The 18,094-nt window shown below is 39.7% G+C and overlaps 1 protein-coding gene across 4 annotated transcripts in view; it reads left to right on the forward strand.

The window, feature by feature from the left end:
- Positions 1-5,851: 5,851 nt before the first annotated feature.
- The window catches only part of ARHGAP5 (Rho GTPase activating protein 5), an 84,208-nt gene continuing 71,965 nt past the window's right edge, over positions 5,852-18,094 (forward strand). Inside the window, exon 1 of one of the 4 annotated variants that reach the window (XM_030813177.1) lies at positions 5,852-8,464. The gene's annotated coding sequence lies outside the window, so the exon portion shown is untranslated. Of the gene's footprint in view, positions 8,465-8,768; positions 8,853-9,034; positions 9,232-18,094 lie in introns of those variants that run through there. The other 3 variants (XM_030813165.1, XM_012504490.2, XM_003263687.3) reach the window with 3 other exon arrangements.

The following is an 18,094-nucleotide window of genomic DNA, read 5'->3' on the forward strand; positions in this document are numbered from 1 at the left end:
CTGTCGTCCTGGTACTTCGAAAGGCTGAGGTGGGAGGATCACTTGAGGCCAAGAGGTCGAGACCAGCTTGGGCAACATGAGCGAGACCCTGTCTCTACAAAAAGAAAATTTTTTTTTTAATTAGCCAGTTGTGGCAGCACATGCCTGTAGTCCTAGCTAATCAGGAGGCCAAGGTGGGAAGATCACTTGAGCCCAGGAGTTTGAGGCTGCAGTGAGCTATGATCATGCCACTGCACTCCAGCCTGGGCAACAGAGGGAGACCCTGTCTCTAGATAGATAGATAGATAGATAGATAGATAGATAGATAGATAGAGAGATAGATAAAACTACAATGAGATACCACTTCATATCCACTAGAATGGCTATCATAAAAAAGACAATAACAAGTGTTGGTCATACTATATTATAGATTATAGAGAAACTGGACCCCTTATACATTCTTGGCGGTAATATAAAATGATACAGCCATTTTGAAAGAATGTTTGGTATTTTCTTATAGGGTTAAACATAAATTGACTGTAGGATCCATCAATTCTACCTGTAAATATCTACTCAAGAGAAATTAAAACATACGTACACAAATATTTGGTTGCTCAGAGCAACATTATCCATAATTGCCAAAAAGTGGAAACAAGCTAAACATCAGTTAAGTGGTGAATGGATAAACAAATTCTACATATCCATGCAATGGAATACTATTCAGCAATGAAAAGGAAGGAACCACTGAGGCATCCTAAAACATTTATGAACCTCAAACATATTATGCTAAGTAAAATAAGCCAGATTCATAAGATCACATATTGTATGATTCAGTTTATACAAAATGTCCAGAATAGGCAAATTTCTCGAGACAGAAAGTAGAGTAGTGGTTGCCTGGGGCTAAGGATGAAAATGGGACTAGCTATAAATGTGCATAAGGGACAAAAGACACGGCCTGAATAGATTACTAAACAGGGTTATATAGGGGGCCCAGGATGGGCTGTTGGATGCTCTGGATTGTACTGCTGGGGCGGGGTGAAGGGGCAAAGTGATGAATAAATTTAGAAAATGTAAAGAACCATGAGTTTAGAAAGTACAAGGCAACCTTTTGGCAAGGAGGGTCCAGAACCACTGGCTTTATAACATGAATGGGACAGGTTTGTTTTGGGAAATCTGGAGATCAAAATCGAATGAAATAGACTTTAGGTATGGGATTTGGATGAATATCAATTTACTTGGTTTCATGCATTTGGCGATAAAAAATTATCTTTGTAGGGGGGGATGGGGTAAGGGCCATAGACAAAACCAAAGACGGAGCAAAAGGTAACAGCTTTGTTCTAGGAGTGGTGGTGGGTATAGGTGGGTGTTAAATTTAGGGTAAACCAGGAAGAAGGGAAGCCTGGTCTTTGGGCAAAATCACTTCAAACTAAATAATGTTAGAGCAGCAAAGGGACCATTATGTGGATGAGGAAACCAGCTCAGGGAGATTCAGTGACTTCTGAAGATCACACAGTATTTGCATTTGAAGGAAATGCAGAAATGTGAATTGGCAAAACAAGTATTTACCATCTATTGTAGCTTAAAATAATAGGGAAAACAAACACAGACTTAACTGTGAAGTGATTAGCCACCTAGCCACCACTATCTCAGGTTTCAGAACCTGTGATAAAATTCAGATTTCTTGACTCCCCAGTTCAGTGGGCTTCCCACTACAGACTACTGTGTACATAATAATTCCTTTGCACTGCAGTCAGACAGTTTTACCTTTTCTTTAAGCTGGTAATTGATTGTGCTCTGCTAAGGAGAATGTAGTAGATAGAGGAGGAGCTCTACTAAAGAAATGCCCCAACTTGGAAAAGCAACCATTAGTTACTGATGTGGTGGAATTCAAAGGTAATTCGTGTCAACAAATCCAGATGGGATACGTTTTATTATAAACCTTGTGGTCCAAAAAGGAAAGACTAAAGCAGGTGGAAAGATCAGCTCAGCTTCATCAGTGCTGGAGAAAACTCTCTATTGTCTATATCTGAAAGCTTTTCAACACAGTTACAGTGACACCACCTACAATATAGGCAATGCTACTGATTGGCACATTTACATAATTAAAAATAAAAGGATAATAAAATGTATGTTCTTTGCTTGGTATGTTTGGCTCTAAAAGAACTTTATAAAAGGTCATTAAAGTAAACACAATCCAGTGGCAGCAAGAAGATGTTTGCATAGACCATTTCATTGCAGGCAACATCACAGATTGCCGCAAACAGAACCAGGCAGTACCTAATGTGGCCTGTAAGAGGCCCAAGAGATAATTAAGAGAGAAGGAAAAGAAGACAGAGAATTAAAAAGTAAAAGGAAAGGAAAAAGGAAAAAACACCTAAAGTAAGAGTAGGGGGGGTAAAAAAAGAGAGAAGAAAAGAGAAGGGTAAAAGAGAAAATAGAGACATACATGGTAGGCAGCCAGTTGCTTCAAGACAATTTACCTTATCCTGCCTTATACGGTGTCTCTTTGTCTTTCACAATTTTCAACCCCACTATAATTCAAATTTTTATTGTACAATAAATACTATGTTCATTGTAGAAAATTAGAAAACACAGACAGAAAAAAATAAACATTAGCTATAATCTCACCATCTAGTTAAAATCTCTAATAACATGTTGATCAATAATACTGTCATCTTATTTTCAGACATTTTCTTTCTATAAGAATCATACAGCTTTTAAGGCCGGGCGTGGTGGCTCACGCCTGTAATCCCAGCACTTTGGGAGGCCAAGGCAGGTGGATCACGAGGCCAGGACATCAAGACCATCCTGGCTAAAACGGTGAAATCCCGTCTCTACTAAAAATACAAAATTAGCCGGGCGTGGTGGCAGGCGCCTGTAGTCCCAGCTACTTGGGAGGCTGAGGCAAGAGAATGGTGTGAACCCGGGAGGTGGAGCTTGCAGTAAGCTGAGATCAAGATTGAGTCACTGCACTCCAGCCTGGGCAACAGAGCGAGACTCCATCTCAAACAAAAACAACAACAACAACAACATACAGCTTTTATTGCTTTGTCCCATTTTTTTCCACATAAAGTATTAAGACTATTTTCTACCTCAATAAATATATGCCTCTAAAATATCATTTTAAATAATTGCTTACTTTTAAATTTAATTCTATAAGAATTTAATTTATAGGATACATATAGCTCTTTATATGCTTTTGCTACATCACTTTTACGTTATTATGTTTGTAAAATCTCAGAATAACTAATATAAATATTTTGTGGCATAGCATAAAAAACAGTTATTTAATGTCTATTCCTATAAGAATTAGAACCAGAAATAAATGATGTATGTGATATAGGCCTGTCTTGGACTGTGCTGAAGAGGAGTAAGAAGCCTAGTTGGAGAAAGAAGGTGAGTATTCTTATTCCTCACTGTATAACAGATGTATATGAAAGAAGCTATGTGTTCATCAAAAGAATCACATTGTAATTTGAGACATACAGAAGTACAGATGCACCTCAACTTATGATGGGGTTACTTCCCAATAAACACATCATAAATTGTAAATACTGTAAAGTCAAAAATGCATTATTTAATACACCTAACCTACCAATACCAAACATCATAGCTTAGCCTAGCCTAACTTAAACATGCTCAGAACACTTACATTAGCGTATAGTAGGGCAAAATTATCTAACACGAAGCCTATTTTATAATAAAATGTTGAATATTTCATGTAATGTATGGAATACTGTTCTGAAAGTGAAAAAAAAATGGTTGTATGGGTGCTTAAAGTATAGTTTGTACCGAATGCTGTCACTATTGCTTTTGTATCATCATAAAGACAAAAACCCTTAAGTTGGACCATCGTAAGTCAGGGGCCTTCTGTATTTAGAAGTATGTATATATTTATTGAACTAGAAAAATAGTTCTATTTTTGAAGAAAATGCAATGTGCGAATTGGCAAAATAAGTATTTACCATCTATTTTAGTTTAAAATAATAGGGAAAACTGACAGAGACTTAATTGAGAAGTGATTAGCCACCTTATTGTTGGTTTCAGAAACTATACTGCACCAGTTCTTTAGAATGTTTCCAGATGTTTCAGACCTATAGTTATTTGTTGTTAGTAGCTCACATTTACCTACTAGAGAGATGTTATGTGGAGATAAGTCAATTGTACTTGAGGAAGGACATCTAACTCAACTTTCACAGGTGAATTCAGCAATTGCTTTAAATGATTTGTATTTTCCAAAGTGATTATCTCAGCTGGCACTTCAAAATATAATCTAAAGCCTTCTGTTAGCCACAAATCCACAGAAATTCATAAAACCTAGAGTGTTTCAGGTTATTATTATTATCAAACACTTGTTGAACTTTCTACTAATGATCTTCTAGTTATTATATGGAGCCAAACATTCATTTTGTTATTCCTACGTAGAGAGACTCACAATCTAAATTTGGTCTAGAGAGAGTGGGAAATTCACAAAAATTATGTTCATGAGGTTAAATAGTCAAGCAATACAAGTTCCTGTTTCCCATTGTAATGATTTACAAATGACAGTGGTAACAATCTCAAACAGAGAATTCAAATCCTTCGATTAGCAACCCTTGCAATTATTTTTTAGCTTTATGGGGTTAACTTTATTGGGGTTGATTAAATTCAAGCTGTGATCTTTCATAAAAACTCAATAGAGAGTCCAGATGGCCCAACAATACCTCCTTTTGTGAGAGGAAATAACTTGAAGATTTTTGTCTAATTAAAGTATTTGTGCTGGTGGGATCTGAATGAATTGTTTTTCCTTTAAAAGGGGTCTGCATTACAAATAATCTTTACAAAATACTAATTATTTAAAAATAGTGTGCTGCTTTCACTATTTCAGTTACGTCCTAGGACTAGAGTTGCATGAGCATGACAGTTTGAAGCTAGACTCTGATACCATCTTTGGGATTTCAGTCTGAAAATACAGTTCTGGAATATCAACAGAACAAGGCTCTGTGGAACAAAATGCCAAGGAGGTCAATGCACTACTTTCCTCCTGTTCCAGTCCCATGCTCACAATTACCTTAACTCTTGTCAAAATATTTTCTACAGTAACAGCCAAGACATAATTAGCACCTTTTCTTCATGTTGAAAATATCATTGGTACCCATAAAACAAATTTGGGGAAAGCCCTCAAGCACCTTAATGCAGCAAATGGCTACTGTGGATTGATACACCATTATTTGCCTAGCTGAAGAATTAACATCCCATCTTATCCTGCCTTCTTCCTCCCCTCAAGTAAGCCTAATTGTATGAGATGGAGAGAAAAAGAGAAGTCTAGGCAGGAGATGGGGATAAGGTAAAGAGTGGAAATACAGTTGGAAATTAAGCAAATATCTGACAAGTGTTTTGGCTATTTAGTTATTTACATCATTATTCTCCATCTTCTTTTGTGTATTTTGTCTGTAATCAGGTGATATTCTGAGATAGGCTGTTCTCCAAAAGCCTGTCTTGTATTAGACAGGCTAAAGTACTGGTCAATTCTGTCATGAGTTGTAGGGCCCTTTATTTGGCTTTTCATATGTTCTCGATTGAGACTACAGAAGCCAAAGTTGTTATGATCAAAGATTTCCAGCAGGGGGTGTAGCTGCCTCTATAGGGTAAGTTCTTTTGAAGCCACAACATACGAAACATTTGAATATTGCAGTATTACCACTAATGATAGAAGCTGGAATTATGATAACTTTTTTTATGACTGTCATGTCTTTTGATCTCAAAAAGACCATGCATATTAATACTTTATTAGGATGTGATGAAGAACTAGAGATTCATGAAGAAAATTTAAATTAAAAAACTAAAATGCCTGACAAATCTTATTCTAATTTTTTCAAAGTAAACGAGGAACAAAGAGTCCAGTTATTTTAATTATCCAGTACAGCAGAAGAGAGGCTTAACTTGTTTATTCTAGATAAGAAGAGTAGTTGATTTGAGAGGGCTTGGTAATATTTATTCCATTTCCATTTCTCTCCCATATTTGTGCGAGCACGTGTGTGTGTAAATAAGTTACCTATTTTCTTAAAAATTCTCCTTTTGAGTAGGGAGGATGGGTGTTTTAAAGCTTTTTCTCTGAAGTCTTGGCTCCTGATCAATTTTTAATGATGCCATCTTACATATTTTTCCTCCTGCTCTTTAATGCCTTTTATTTATGGATATATAAGCATTATTAGCCACAGAATTGTGGCCCCCATTTCAGATTTTTATTGATACAGAAAACTCTATTTTTTGAGAAGAGCAAATTGCATACAATAACTTATTTGTACTGGTAAACACTTTTAGACTATCAATATTAATAAGAAACAAGGTCCTAAATTTCCAGGCTCCCTAAATCAAGATAAAGAACTAAAAATAATGTCGACTATGAAAATCATTGTTTGGAAATCGTCTCTTTTTTTTTTTTAACGTCTTCTGGTGTCTTCATTATAAGAAAATAAATGAGATTTCAAGTCTTCCCCGCCTCCAGTATCATGTCCTATAACTGAACATTACACCTTTTTAATGTTTTCTTTAGAAGCCCTGATTTGGCTTTGGTTTATGTTGATACATGTCCATGGTTATTAAAATTTCTGATTATTTAGGACATAATTTTTAAGGTATCTTTGGGGTGTACACTCTATAGTACTTAACATCTTACTCAGGTTATGACTTTGAACTGCATCATTATAACACTAAAAAGCAACCTTGGCGAACTTCAGTACCTTATGTAACATAAGAAATAAAGAATAACTTGAACTTAAAACACTTTTTATATGTTTACTTCAGGTATTCTGAAGGGTTTTTAGTACAAAGATAAAAACATGCGTTGGAATGCATTAACATTCCAACTTACGTAAGTGGTGTAGATACCTATGGCATTAGTACCACATTTTGATGGTTGGACCACCCACCAAATTCCCTTCTCTCCTTTTTTACTTCTTTTTATTTCTGTTTACTTTCATTGCAAGTTTCCTTCCGCATCCTTCTTTCCCACCTACAATTTGTAACTGAAAGAAAGAAGTAGCTACAGACCTTACCTAACATACTCTTAACCTACTTGGTAGGTAGGATTCAGATGCAAGGGAGTGGCTCGAATAAAGGATTTTAGTCATGCCTTTTAGAAATTAGGGAGCAAGAGATACATAGAAAAATTAGAAATGTCTCTTCTACCTTTATCTATTAAGGTTACCTTTGAGAAATATGAAGAAGGGCAGGAAGACGGAAAAACGAACAGAACTTCTGCTGGAATATTGTGACAGATTTACTGACAAATATTTTCTAACAGATTTTTACCAACAGGCAGTTTTTGTTTTCTTTACTGACAGACCGTAAATGTACTTCTGGTTGGCAGCAGCTGCATCATTATAACACTAAAAAGCAACCTTGGCTAACTTCAGTACCTTATGTAACATAAAAAATAAAGAATAACTTGAATTTAACATACTTTTTATATGTTTACTAACAATAAACTATTTTCAATGCAGGAAATAAATATTTCCCCAAAGAGGAATGCCCCCTCAATTACTTTCTTTTAGACTTAACACATTGGAGTAGATGTGGTTTTGCTCATTCTTTTATCTGCTGGCAACTATTTTAAGTCTCCTGTGTAAGGCAGATTCCGATGACCTCGGGAAAGTCACAGGACCTCAGTTTCTTCAATGGTAAAAGCAAAGGCAGTGGTTTCTACGGTCCTTTCTCACTGCACCATTCACCGTCGGTGCCCTCATGAGAAACACACCCAAAGCCCAGTGTGCTCTACCCCAAAACTTGTGAAATTTCTAGAGTCTCAAAAAAGTGAATATGTTTAAGGCAGTATAATAAAAGCCAGGTGGCCGACAGTTCCTAAAGTTAGGCTGGTAGTGGCGTGAACAGGGGTCTTTTGGGCCACCCTGAGACCCGCCCCATGGGGCTTCTCGTTCCGCGTCTTGGCTTCTCGCTCCACTTCCACAGAACGTACTGAATCAGGGGCCTGCATCCCCGTGCCGTGCCGAGCCGACGGAGAAATGGACTCCTCTTCTCGCTCCTGGGGAGTTTCGTCTTCTGGGTGAGTGTGGCACCGGGTCCTGGGCGGGTGATGTCTGTAGTTGGCGAGCGATCCTCAGCCAGAAAACTGGCTGCGCACACAGGCGCAGACACGCGAACATGTTCCTGCGAACGAGCTTGGGCGCATGTTTTCCTCCCTTGCTTTCTTTAATGCTGAGAGACCATAAGGGGATTTATCGAGAAGCATTCGGTGCCCATGCCCGGTTTGGAACCGCGAGCACAATATCTGGTTCCTTTGCAGTACGGTGGTTTGCTCTTGAGTTACGACCAGAAACCGGAACAGAAGGAAAGGGAGAAAGCAGGGGAGGTTCGGGGACGACGGCGCTCCGGGCAGCAAGGCAGCAGCTTCCAAAGCGTGGAGGATGGGACTGAGGAGGAGCAGAATACGGAGAAAGAGGGAAGCTGAGGAAAAATACTCACGCCAATGGGTAAAAGGGAAAAGGTGAGAAGGAATGGAGTAGGGGAGGGAACCAATGGTGGGAGAGGCGGAGGAAGAAGGGGGAGGGGTAGAAGCCAATGGGGGAGCGGAGGGGAGGGGGAAGCAGAGGGGAGGAGGGAGCGGGGACGCGAGCGAGGACGCGGCTCCGCGCGCCCCTCCCCCTCCCTCCGACTGGATCGCTCGCGCCTTCCCAGGCTCCCGGGAGACGAGGGCAGGGGCGGGGCCGTGTCGGGCGCGCGGCGCGGGAGGCGTCGCGAGGTGAGGGGGCGGGGGCGGGGGATTGTGGGGAGGGCAGCGCGGGGGCGCGCGCGCGCGCGCGTCCCATCCAGGCTGCGCCGCCGCTCCGCCCCCGGTCGGGTGTGTGGCTGCGCGCGCCGGGAGAGATGCTGAGGTAAAGTTCGGGAGAGAGGGAGAGAAATCCGTCAGCGCGAGGGAGCCCGAGTGGCCGCCATTACTGAGCCCGGCGCGGCGGCGGGCACTGGGGAAGGGGGGAGGGACGGGCCGCCGCTGGTGGCGGGGAGGGAGGGAGGGTGGGTGAGCTGGCTGCGGGAGCCGTGGGGGCTTAGGGTTTCGGGGCGTGTGTGTCAGGGAGTGCGGGGGGAGGTGGCTGAAGGGACGCGCCGCTCGGTGAGCGCGCCGGGGAAGAGAGGCGAGCAGAGAGTGGAGGAGGAGGCGGCGGCGGCGGGAGCGCTCCCCAGGAATGTCGCTGCCGCCGCCACCGCCGGGGCCGCTGCCGTTGAGGAGGAGACGGAGGAGACCGACGTTGTTAGGTAGGACCTTGCGGCCCCCGCTCCTCCAAGCTTGCCTGCCCCCTCCCGGACGGGGACCCTCCTGAGGCTAGCTGCCCCGCTCGGTCGCCGCTGCCGGTTGTAACCAGTTGAAGGGGCTGGGGCCCCGCGGCCGCCGAGGGGAGCCTGGCGCTGCGCTCGGTTTTCGCAGGCCGGGCGGGCAGGAGCTGCAGCGTTAGGGATACGGTCGGCGTGAAGGGCAGAGAGGCCGGGGGAGGGGGTGCTTTCTCCACAGGTGACGGGGCCAGGGTCAGCGGAGGCCTGGTGCTGGCCGGGGATCGCCGGCCCCGCCAGGCGTCCGCTCTCGCCCGCCGCCTCACTTGCTCGAGTCTCGGGTGGTCCGTCGGGAGGGGAGGTGGCGGTGTCCGTTGGCCGGGTTGCTGCTGTTAACGAGTTCCACCTGGAAGGGGTACACGGGGCGGGTGCAGATTCGCGGAAACACAGTCTCGGTTGCAAACTTAAACGCCTTGTAGGGGGATCGGCCCTTTCACTTTCCCTCATCTCCCCGACTCCTCCCTGGGTTCTCTTCACCAATTTTCCATCTGCTTTGAAGCTTGGAGTAAGATATGAGAAGTTGCACTGCGCAACCAGAGCCCAGAGTGCTATGGGCTGACTGCGACTGGGTTGAGGCTTTGATACTGAGTTTTCGCTAGAATAACCTCCAGATTCTTCCTCTCTTTCCACTAAAGAAAAGTATCTGGGTGGGGGTGGGGAGCCGCGCGGGAGCGCGCGCGCACTTATCCACACAGAAATACTCACTCCCTCTCACCCTCCCTCTACAGCGTTATTAGAAATGCAAGAGAGCTGGAGGCTCGGGGTGTAGCTGAGGTTGAAAGGTGCATGGAAATAAGGACAAACTGTTATTAGGACGTTTAGTAAAATCCCGAAAAAGTTGTAGGGGAGACGCTTATGCTTCTACCATGTGATAGAAATTCGGATTTGGCCATCGCTTAATAAATGGGAATTCAAATATTTTGAGACAGAGCAAGATAGGCGTATAGATGGGTTTGTGCTCACGTTTTAAGTTTAAATTCTCATCGATCATTTACTTTTTCCTTTGTGATAGGAAACTGAATATATTTTTTTAAATGTTCAGGTGTAAAACAGCAAAATGCTTCGCTGTATTTACTAGTACTTGCTTATGTTGCCTTCTACAGGTGGAGGCGAGGGGCGAGTTTGTCAATTCCACTTAAATCCAGAACCAGTATTCAGTTAGAATGTTAGGTGGTGTTTATCCGCATGAAGGATCTCGTTCACTTCATGGGAGCTTGCTCTACATTCCCATTTAAAATGGTTCTCCTCACAAAAATTTCATCTAGATGCAGCGATTAGACATTTGGAATAATGTTTGGTTTAAAAATACGTTAATGAAACCTTTTGCTGTCAATGCTAGTTTATTTGTACTGTAATGTGATAACACGGTATTCTTATTCAGTGTTTGTAGATAAGTATACTAACCGTGTAGGTAACCTACTAGATAGTTTCTTGAGTAAGATTTTGCTTTCATTTTAAATTCCTTTCTCATTTTTTGCTTCATCTATCCTTTGTATACTAATTGACCTCCATTACCTTTATCTATAGTACAAAGAGCGGTAAGTATGTGTCACCAAAAACTTGAAAAGACACTGGAGCAATTTATGACTAAAAGCACTGGAGTGAAAGGCTGCGCATACCTATGCTTGTAACTTTCAAGAAATAGCACTATTGATCTAATTGACTTAAAACAGAATCAGACGGTACAGATGATTAAATAACGATTTGGTTGTCTTGTGTAGGCTATGTTTTTAAACCCAGATCAACAGGTCTTATTTTGCCATTCTTTGTACATTAATTATTAAGAGTACTGGGGAGTGAGGTGGGTTACACTTTGATGTAAGAATTGCGGCAGAATTCTGTTATCTTTATGAGTTTTGTAGTGTCCCTCCCCATTTAAACAACCTTAGCAGTTTTTAAAATGTGTTGCAAAATTATTACCTTAATTCTGTCACAAGATACTTACCCTAAATGTTTTGAAAACCGTCTCCCCTTCTTATTTGTGTTTGAAAAGCATATTAGCACAGTCATTTTTTTGGAGAGTTATTTTGACCTTGAAAGTTAAGACTATTTAAGGAATGAATATTGTATTTGCATTCCTTTTTTGGATTTGAAGTAGCGATAATAAGTTTTCTAACTCACTTTTTTTAATTGAAGAAAAAGTTAGGTCTCATAAAGACTTTGCTAAACTTTTCCAACATTGGCAGGATGTAAGATGAGTGTTGGCCTTTAGTGGTCACTTCTTAAATATGAAATGGCATAATAGAGATTTTCTTGGTAGCTGCAGAATAAGTTTTGTCACAACTGTAGTTTCCATAGATACTATTTTAAGAACTATTTATTTGGGTTGTATGGTCCACAGTTTTTTCTTTGCGTGCCAAGAAGGTGTGCAGTAGTATAATTGGCTGAAGAAGCATTGTACAGTGTTCTGTTTTAGTGATGTCTATGTTCCTAAAAGATACTTTTATTATATATTTAAAGTGCACCAAGGGAATTTAATTTCTAAAAGAACTGTGAAGAAACATCAATAGATTCATCATTCAGTAATTTGAGTAATCAGGCTCTTGTTTAAGTGCAGGCTTTTGTCGATCATTTTATTGAAGTAGGAAAAACCGTATTAGAAATTAAGAAAAATGCTTCAATGCTAAGAATTTTAAGTATGAACTTTAATTGGTTTTCAAACTCTGTCCCTTGGATTCCTGTGGGTTTTTTTCCTAGATGCCTTGAGACTTCCTATGACAACCCACCCTCCCAAACCAGGACAGCTTCTATTTTTATGTACTAAATGTATTGTATTTAAATATAAGAATATTTAATTAAATGGAAGAAAAATATTTATTATTCAAATATAAGAAAAATAACTAATGGGTACTAGGCTTAATACCTGGGTAACAACAAACCCCCTTGACATGAGTTTACCTTTAAAACAAACCTGCACATGTACCCCTGAACTTAAAAGTTAAAAAAAGAATTCCCCTTAAAAAAAAAAAAAGGTCATCTGCATTAATTTTTTTTAAGTCTCTGATTTGTTATTCATTAGTTCACATTACTTTTATTTAGCACTTACTATGTGCCTAGCCCTGGAAATACCAAGATAAATTAGATATAGGTATAATAGCTCAAGCTGTATAAAGGAGTAAATAGTTAAAAGTATTAAGAGATGCAGAAAAGAGAATGCCTGTTTTCCTCAGGACCTCTGGGAATCCTTCATAGAAGAATAAAACATTTTGAGTTTTAATTGCAAGTAGGAGTTTAGATGTAAGAGAGACCAAAAAGAATAATCTTTTTTTTTTTTTTCCACTGTGTTTTGGAAGCTGTCTACAATACTTTAGATTTGCAGGGAAATGAAACAGATTGTTGATGTTTGGTCATATCTGTATGTTTTACTTCATAGAATTATTACTTGGGAAAAAGAGCGTAACCTTGTAATTTCCTGGTTAAAATATGACTAGTATGTCACTTGCTTAGAGTCTCAAGCTTTTCATCATGAAGAGTTAATGGTAAAAATGGATATTCATTTTTCTAGTGTTAGATTAGATTTAGCCTATTTTATTATCCCTGACCAATATTTTATTGAGCAGCTAGGCACTGAGTGATACAAAAAGTATAAAATATTGCTCCCTTAAAAGATCTTTTAACTTTTGTGGACAGACAGCAAGCATGACACTTTAAGAATTTGAGGTATATTTAGGGAAGTACATGCTGATTTAAAAGTTAGTAGAAAGGAATGTAGCTAAAGGAAGTGTTACTTGGATTACATACTGATTTAAAAGTTAGTAGAAAGTTATTTAGCTAAAGGAAGTATTACTTGGAAGTAGCATACAATTGGGTTAATGAAGGGGGAAAAAGACATTTAGGTAAGTTAATGACAGTGTGGACTGAAAGCACAGGTAAGTAGAGGACAGATTAGCAGATATTATTTATATTTATATTTCTTCCCAGAAAATATAAAAATGTGTAGTCCCAGCTTACGGGGGGTGGCTGAGGCAGGAGAATGGCGTGAACCTAGGAGGCGGAGCTTGCAGTGAGCCGAGATCGCGCCACTGCACTCCAGCCTGGGCAACAGAGCGAGACTCCTCAAAAAAAAAAAAAAAAAAAGATAAAAATGATGTAAGAGCGTCAGTTTTGTACCTTATGAGCCAGAGTGAAAGATTTGGAGAAGGTATTAATGCAAGAGTGATAAAAGGGATGATGTAGAAATAAACACGTAATGTTGGCATAACTATTTGTCTAGTTACTTATTTGGCTTATCAAACAGCCTTGGAAAAACTCTTTACCTTGGCTTCTGATATGGCATAATTTGTTCATTTTCTTTCTGTTGATCATGTTCTTTTACTGATCCAAAATTGTTTCTTTTTATACTTACCTTTTCAGAGCCAAGGTAATACCTCTTTTAGAGAACTAGTAAAAAATTAACATTACTATAATCTAGAGCAACGATCCTCTTTGGTACCAGGGACTGGTTTTGTGGAAGACAGTTTTTTCACGGAATTGGGGGCATGGTTTTGGGATGAAACTGTTCCACCTCAGATCATCAGGCATTAATTAGTTAGATTCACAAAGGGAGCAAGCAACCTACAGTTCATGCTCCTCTGAAAATCTATTGCTGCAGTGGAGGCGGAGCTCAGGTGGTAATGCCTCCTTTCCAGGCCACCCCTCACCTCCTGCTGTGCAGCCCAGTTCCTAATAAGCCGCAGATGGTTACCAGTCCGGGGTTGGAGACCTCTGATCTAGAAAATTTAAGATCTAGATTTCTACTCTTCTGTATTAACCAAATATCTAATTCTTCATATGTTTTCTTTAGAAAATAAGAGTGTTACACCAAATGGTCTCTTAGGTAATTTTCTGAAGTTTATGATGCTGAAATTTATGTTACTAATCTTGAACTTGCCTTGTTTCATTACCAAAGTTTCATTTGTCTTTGGAAATAACACCTGAAGGTCAAATGAACCACCATCTTTGCTGAAACTGATTAGTTTTTCGTTAAGAAACACTGGCTTAATGTGTTGTCTTGTATTTCTTATGTCTAGTAGCCAGTTACCAAGCTCTCTTTGTCTTGCATTGCTCTTTTATTGATTAATTAATTAATTATTTTTTTTGAGATGGGGTCTTGCTCTGTCACCCAGGCTGGAGTGCAGTGGCGCTCAGCTCACTGTAACCTCCGCCTCCTGGGTTCAAGCTATTCTCCTGCCTCATCCTCCTGAGTAGCTGGGATTACAGGCACACGCCATCACGCCTGGCTAATTTTTGTATTTTTAGTAGAGATGGGGTTTCACCATGCTGGCAGGGCTGGTCTCGACCTCCTGACCTCAAGTGATCTGCTGGCATCAGCCTCCCGAAGTGTTGAGATTACAGGCATGAGCCACCACGCCCGGCTGGATTGCTCTTTTAAATTCTGTGATAGTTCAGGTGTATTTAGCCTGTAGTATTTGTCTGTCTCTTGGGCTTTGTGCCCAGTCTTGTATTCCTCTTCTAGACTAATCTGTAGTGGCTTCTCTATTGCTTACGACAAAGTCTAACTCTTGTTTTCCCTTGGGACCTAGGGTCATAACTTACATGTTCAAGACAGTATTTCTTTCCAACATGGGTACTATGCTCAGCCATTCTACCCTAATTGTACACCTGGACAGATGACTTTACAATCCAAATCTCGTCTATTTTTTAAGGTTCACTCAAATCCTTCCTCTTCATTGAAACCATTCATCTGTTTCAGGGGTCTGCAAACTATGGCCTCTGGGCCAAATCTTGCCTACTCTCTATTTCTGTAAAATGGCTTTCTACATTTTGAAATGGTTGGGGGGCAAATTAAAAGAATATTTTGTGATATGTGAAAATTATGTGAAATTCAAATTTTCCTAAGTAAAGTTTACTGTAACATAACCATGATCATTCATTTAAGTGCAGTCTCTGACTGCTTTTGCAGTGTGACAGCAGAGTTGAGTAGTGTGACAGACACTGTGCAGCATGCAAAACCTAAAATATTTACTGCCTGGCCCTTTACAGAAAAAGTTTTCCAAACCGTGAGTTATTTCAACTTGCACTTTCATTTCTTTGAATTCCTGTTGCATTTATTAGTACCATGGTGTAGCACATTGCCTTTATCTCCTCAGCTATGGTGCTGTTTATTATTATGCTTTTTAATATAGTGTGGAAAGTGCTTTTCAGTCTTTTTTTCCTTAATCTGTACTTCCTTTAAAGCTTACACCTCTTGTTGATATTCTTATTCAATCAGGTGCTCTCATTTTAAAAATCGTTAAGCCTTACCTAAAGTTGTTTGTAGGATGAAAATGATGGTTCCTCTACTATATGGCATTGTAGTATTGCATATCAAATTATGCCCTTCTCCCCACTTCTTGGTTCTCCAAGGTGGAGAGAAAAGGACTCAAGACACTGGAAGGGAGGTGAACTACCAAGCCATAGTTACTGGCTTGATAGACTTTCCTATATGTACCTTTATACATTCAAAATCTCTGACAAAGTTAAACTGATAGTAGCTAAGCACAGTAAATAAATACTTACAGTTGTTTACCTAGGTTGATGAACATGGGATGACCTTTGGTCCTTCTGTTTCCCATACAGAAATGAAAGAATTTAGAATGACTTGCACACCAAGGCCTCAGGGAAATACTATGTTATCAGAGTAGGGTGTAGATTAAATAATAGGGTGGAAGTTAATGTGTTTGGGAATAGTTTTGGTCATTGGTTTTTCACATATTTTCAGCAGTGAAGTTTTTTTCAAACAAATTGAAATATCAGAAGATAAAAGTGGTTAAAAGCAGAATTACCTTTGCTGCGTGGGTTTGCGGAGCTCCCAGAGTACTGCCTACTTGAACCCTCCTTGAAGTACTACAAACCTTTAGACTTACTGTTTATATACCCATAATGTGTGTTAATGATCACATTATGGTCCTGGGGAAAAAAACTGGATTTTCTATGTTAGTATATTTTGCTGTACTAGATGTAATATTTTGCTGTACTAGATGTAATGGGCCCAAAGCAGTACGTAATTTTTGTTAATTGTGTTTACTAGTGTGACTTCAGGATTAGCCAGTGGTTTGGAAGCTGAGTATTCTTAGTCTGGAGATTGAGTCATTTATTCATCAAATATTTACTGAGCCCTCACTGTGTATCAGGCACTGTTGCTGGAGATACAATTCCAAAACAAAATCTCAATGCTTCTAGGTTATTTAGTCACCGCATAAATTGTTGAAATTTTTAATAGGTTGGTTCTCTCTTCATTTGCCTGATTATATTCTTGTTTCAAGACTAATTCATAGGAATAATGACTTTTTAGGGCTCATTTCAGCATACAAATTGTGTGCTTTGTGGTATAAACTGTGGTTCAAAGATGAAGTATTATTTCGAGTCCAGGACTTTGAGACCACAACATAGTGAGACTCTCTACAAAAAAATTTAAAAATTACCTATGTGTGGTGGTGCACATCTGTAGTCGCAGCTAGCTTAGAAGGCTGAGGAAGGAGGATCATTTGAGCCCAGGCGTTTGAGGCTGCAGTAAGCTATGATCCTGCCACTGTACTCCAGACTGGGCGACAGTGAGACCCTATTTAAAAAAAAAAAAAAGAGCGATTATGGGATATGAGTTACTCTCCTACACGTATTACATTGTTGAATTACTTAGCTATTTTATGTGTGTTAGAATGACTTTTTTATTTATTCTCACTTTTCACAGCATTGATAAATTTACCAGAAATAGCAACATTAAGAAAAGGCAGGCTGGGAGGTGGCTCACGTCTGTAATCCCCATACCTTGGGAGACTGATGGAAGAGGATTGCTTGAGCCCAGGAGTTTGAGACCAGCCTGGGGAACATAATGAGAACCCCTCTCTACAAAAATAATTTTTAAATATTAGCTGGGTGTGGTGGTGCATGCCTAGAGTCCCAACTAGACAGGAGGCTGAGATGAGAGGATCACCTGAGTGCAGGAGTTCAAGGCTGCAGTTGAGCTATGATCATGCCACTGCATTCCAGCCTAGGTGACAGATTAAGAGACCTATCTCAAAAACAAACAAAAAACAGAAAAGTAATGCATCAGTACTACACTCTTCATCTTTTTGTTGTTGTTTTCTATTGCTGCTGAACAAATTATTCATCTTTTAGTGTGCAGTTGTTTTTTTATTCTTCAGCTGCTTCCAAAAAGTTTGCCTAAGATTGTAGAATATATGATAATCTTTGGGCTTTGTTCTTGTTTCTTTTGAATATTTGTTTACATAAGGAATCGTTATTTGATTTTAAAAAGATAGAACATGTAATTGCAAAGTTCATTCTGTGTAATTAGGTCTTGGAAATGTAATTTATCATAAATTTTGTGATTTTACAAAAGTCTTTAAACAGCCAAAAATTTTGAATTAACTATATTTTGGGTTGTACTCAACTTCACTTTTGGAAAAAAAAGTTTTTTAAGATGTCATAAATTAAAATTAGATTGTTATGCTGGCTAAGTACGTTATTATAGATTATAGTTAGCTTTCATTCTCATGGTTTCATTTTTGACTAAATATTTAAGTTTAAATTAGGATTTATGCATTTAGTTAGTAGCTGTTATGTGGGAGGCACTGTTATAGGCTTTTGATATACTGGTGAAATAAAGATTTGTGCCTTGTGACTCTTTTATTAAGAGTGGGATGCGGAGAGGGATAGAGTTAATGACATAAATAAGATGTATAGTAAGTTAGGAAGGTAAAGAGTTAGCACTGGGGATCTTTGGGGATATTGTGAAAAGTTAAGTGCAAAGAACATGCCTTAGCATGTTGTCTTCCTCCAGTGTGGTTGAAGCAGAATGAGAAGGGTAGAA

This window comes from Nomascus leucogenys, chromosome 1a (genome assembly GCF_006542625.1).
Source record: "Nomascus leucogenys isolate Asia chromosome 1a, Asia_NLE_v1, whole genome shotgun sequence".
NCBI lineage: Eukaryota > Metazoa > Chordata > Mammalia > Primates > Hylobatidae > Nomascus > Nomascus leucogenys.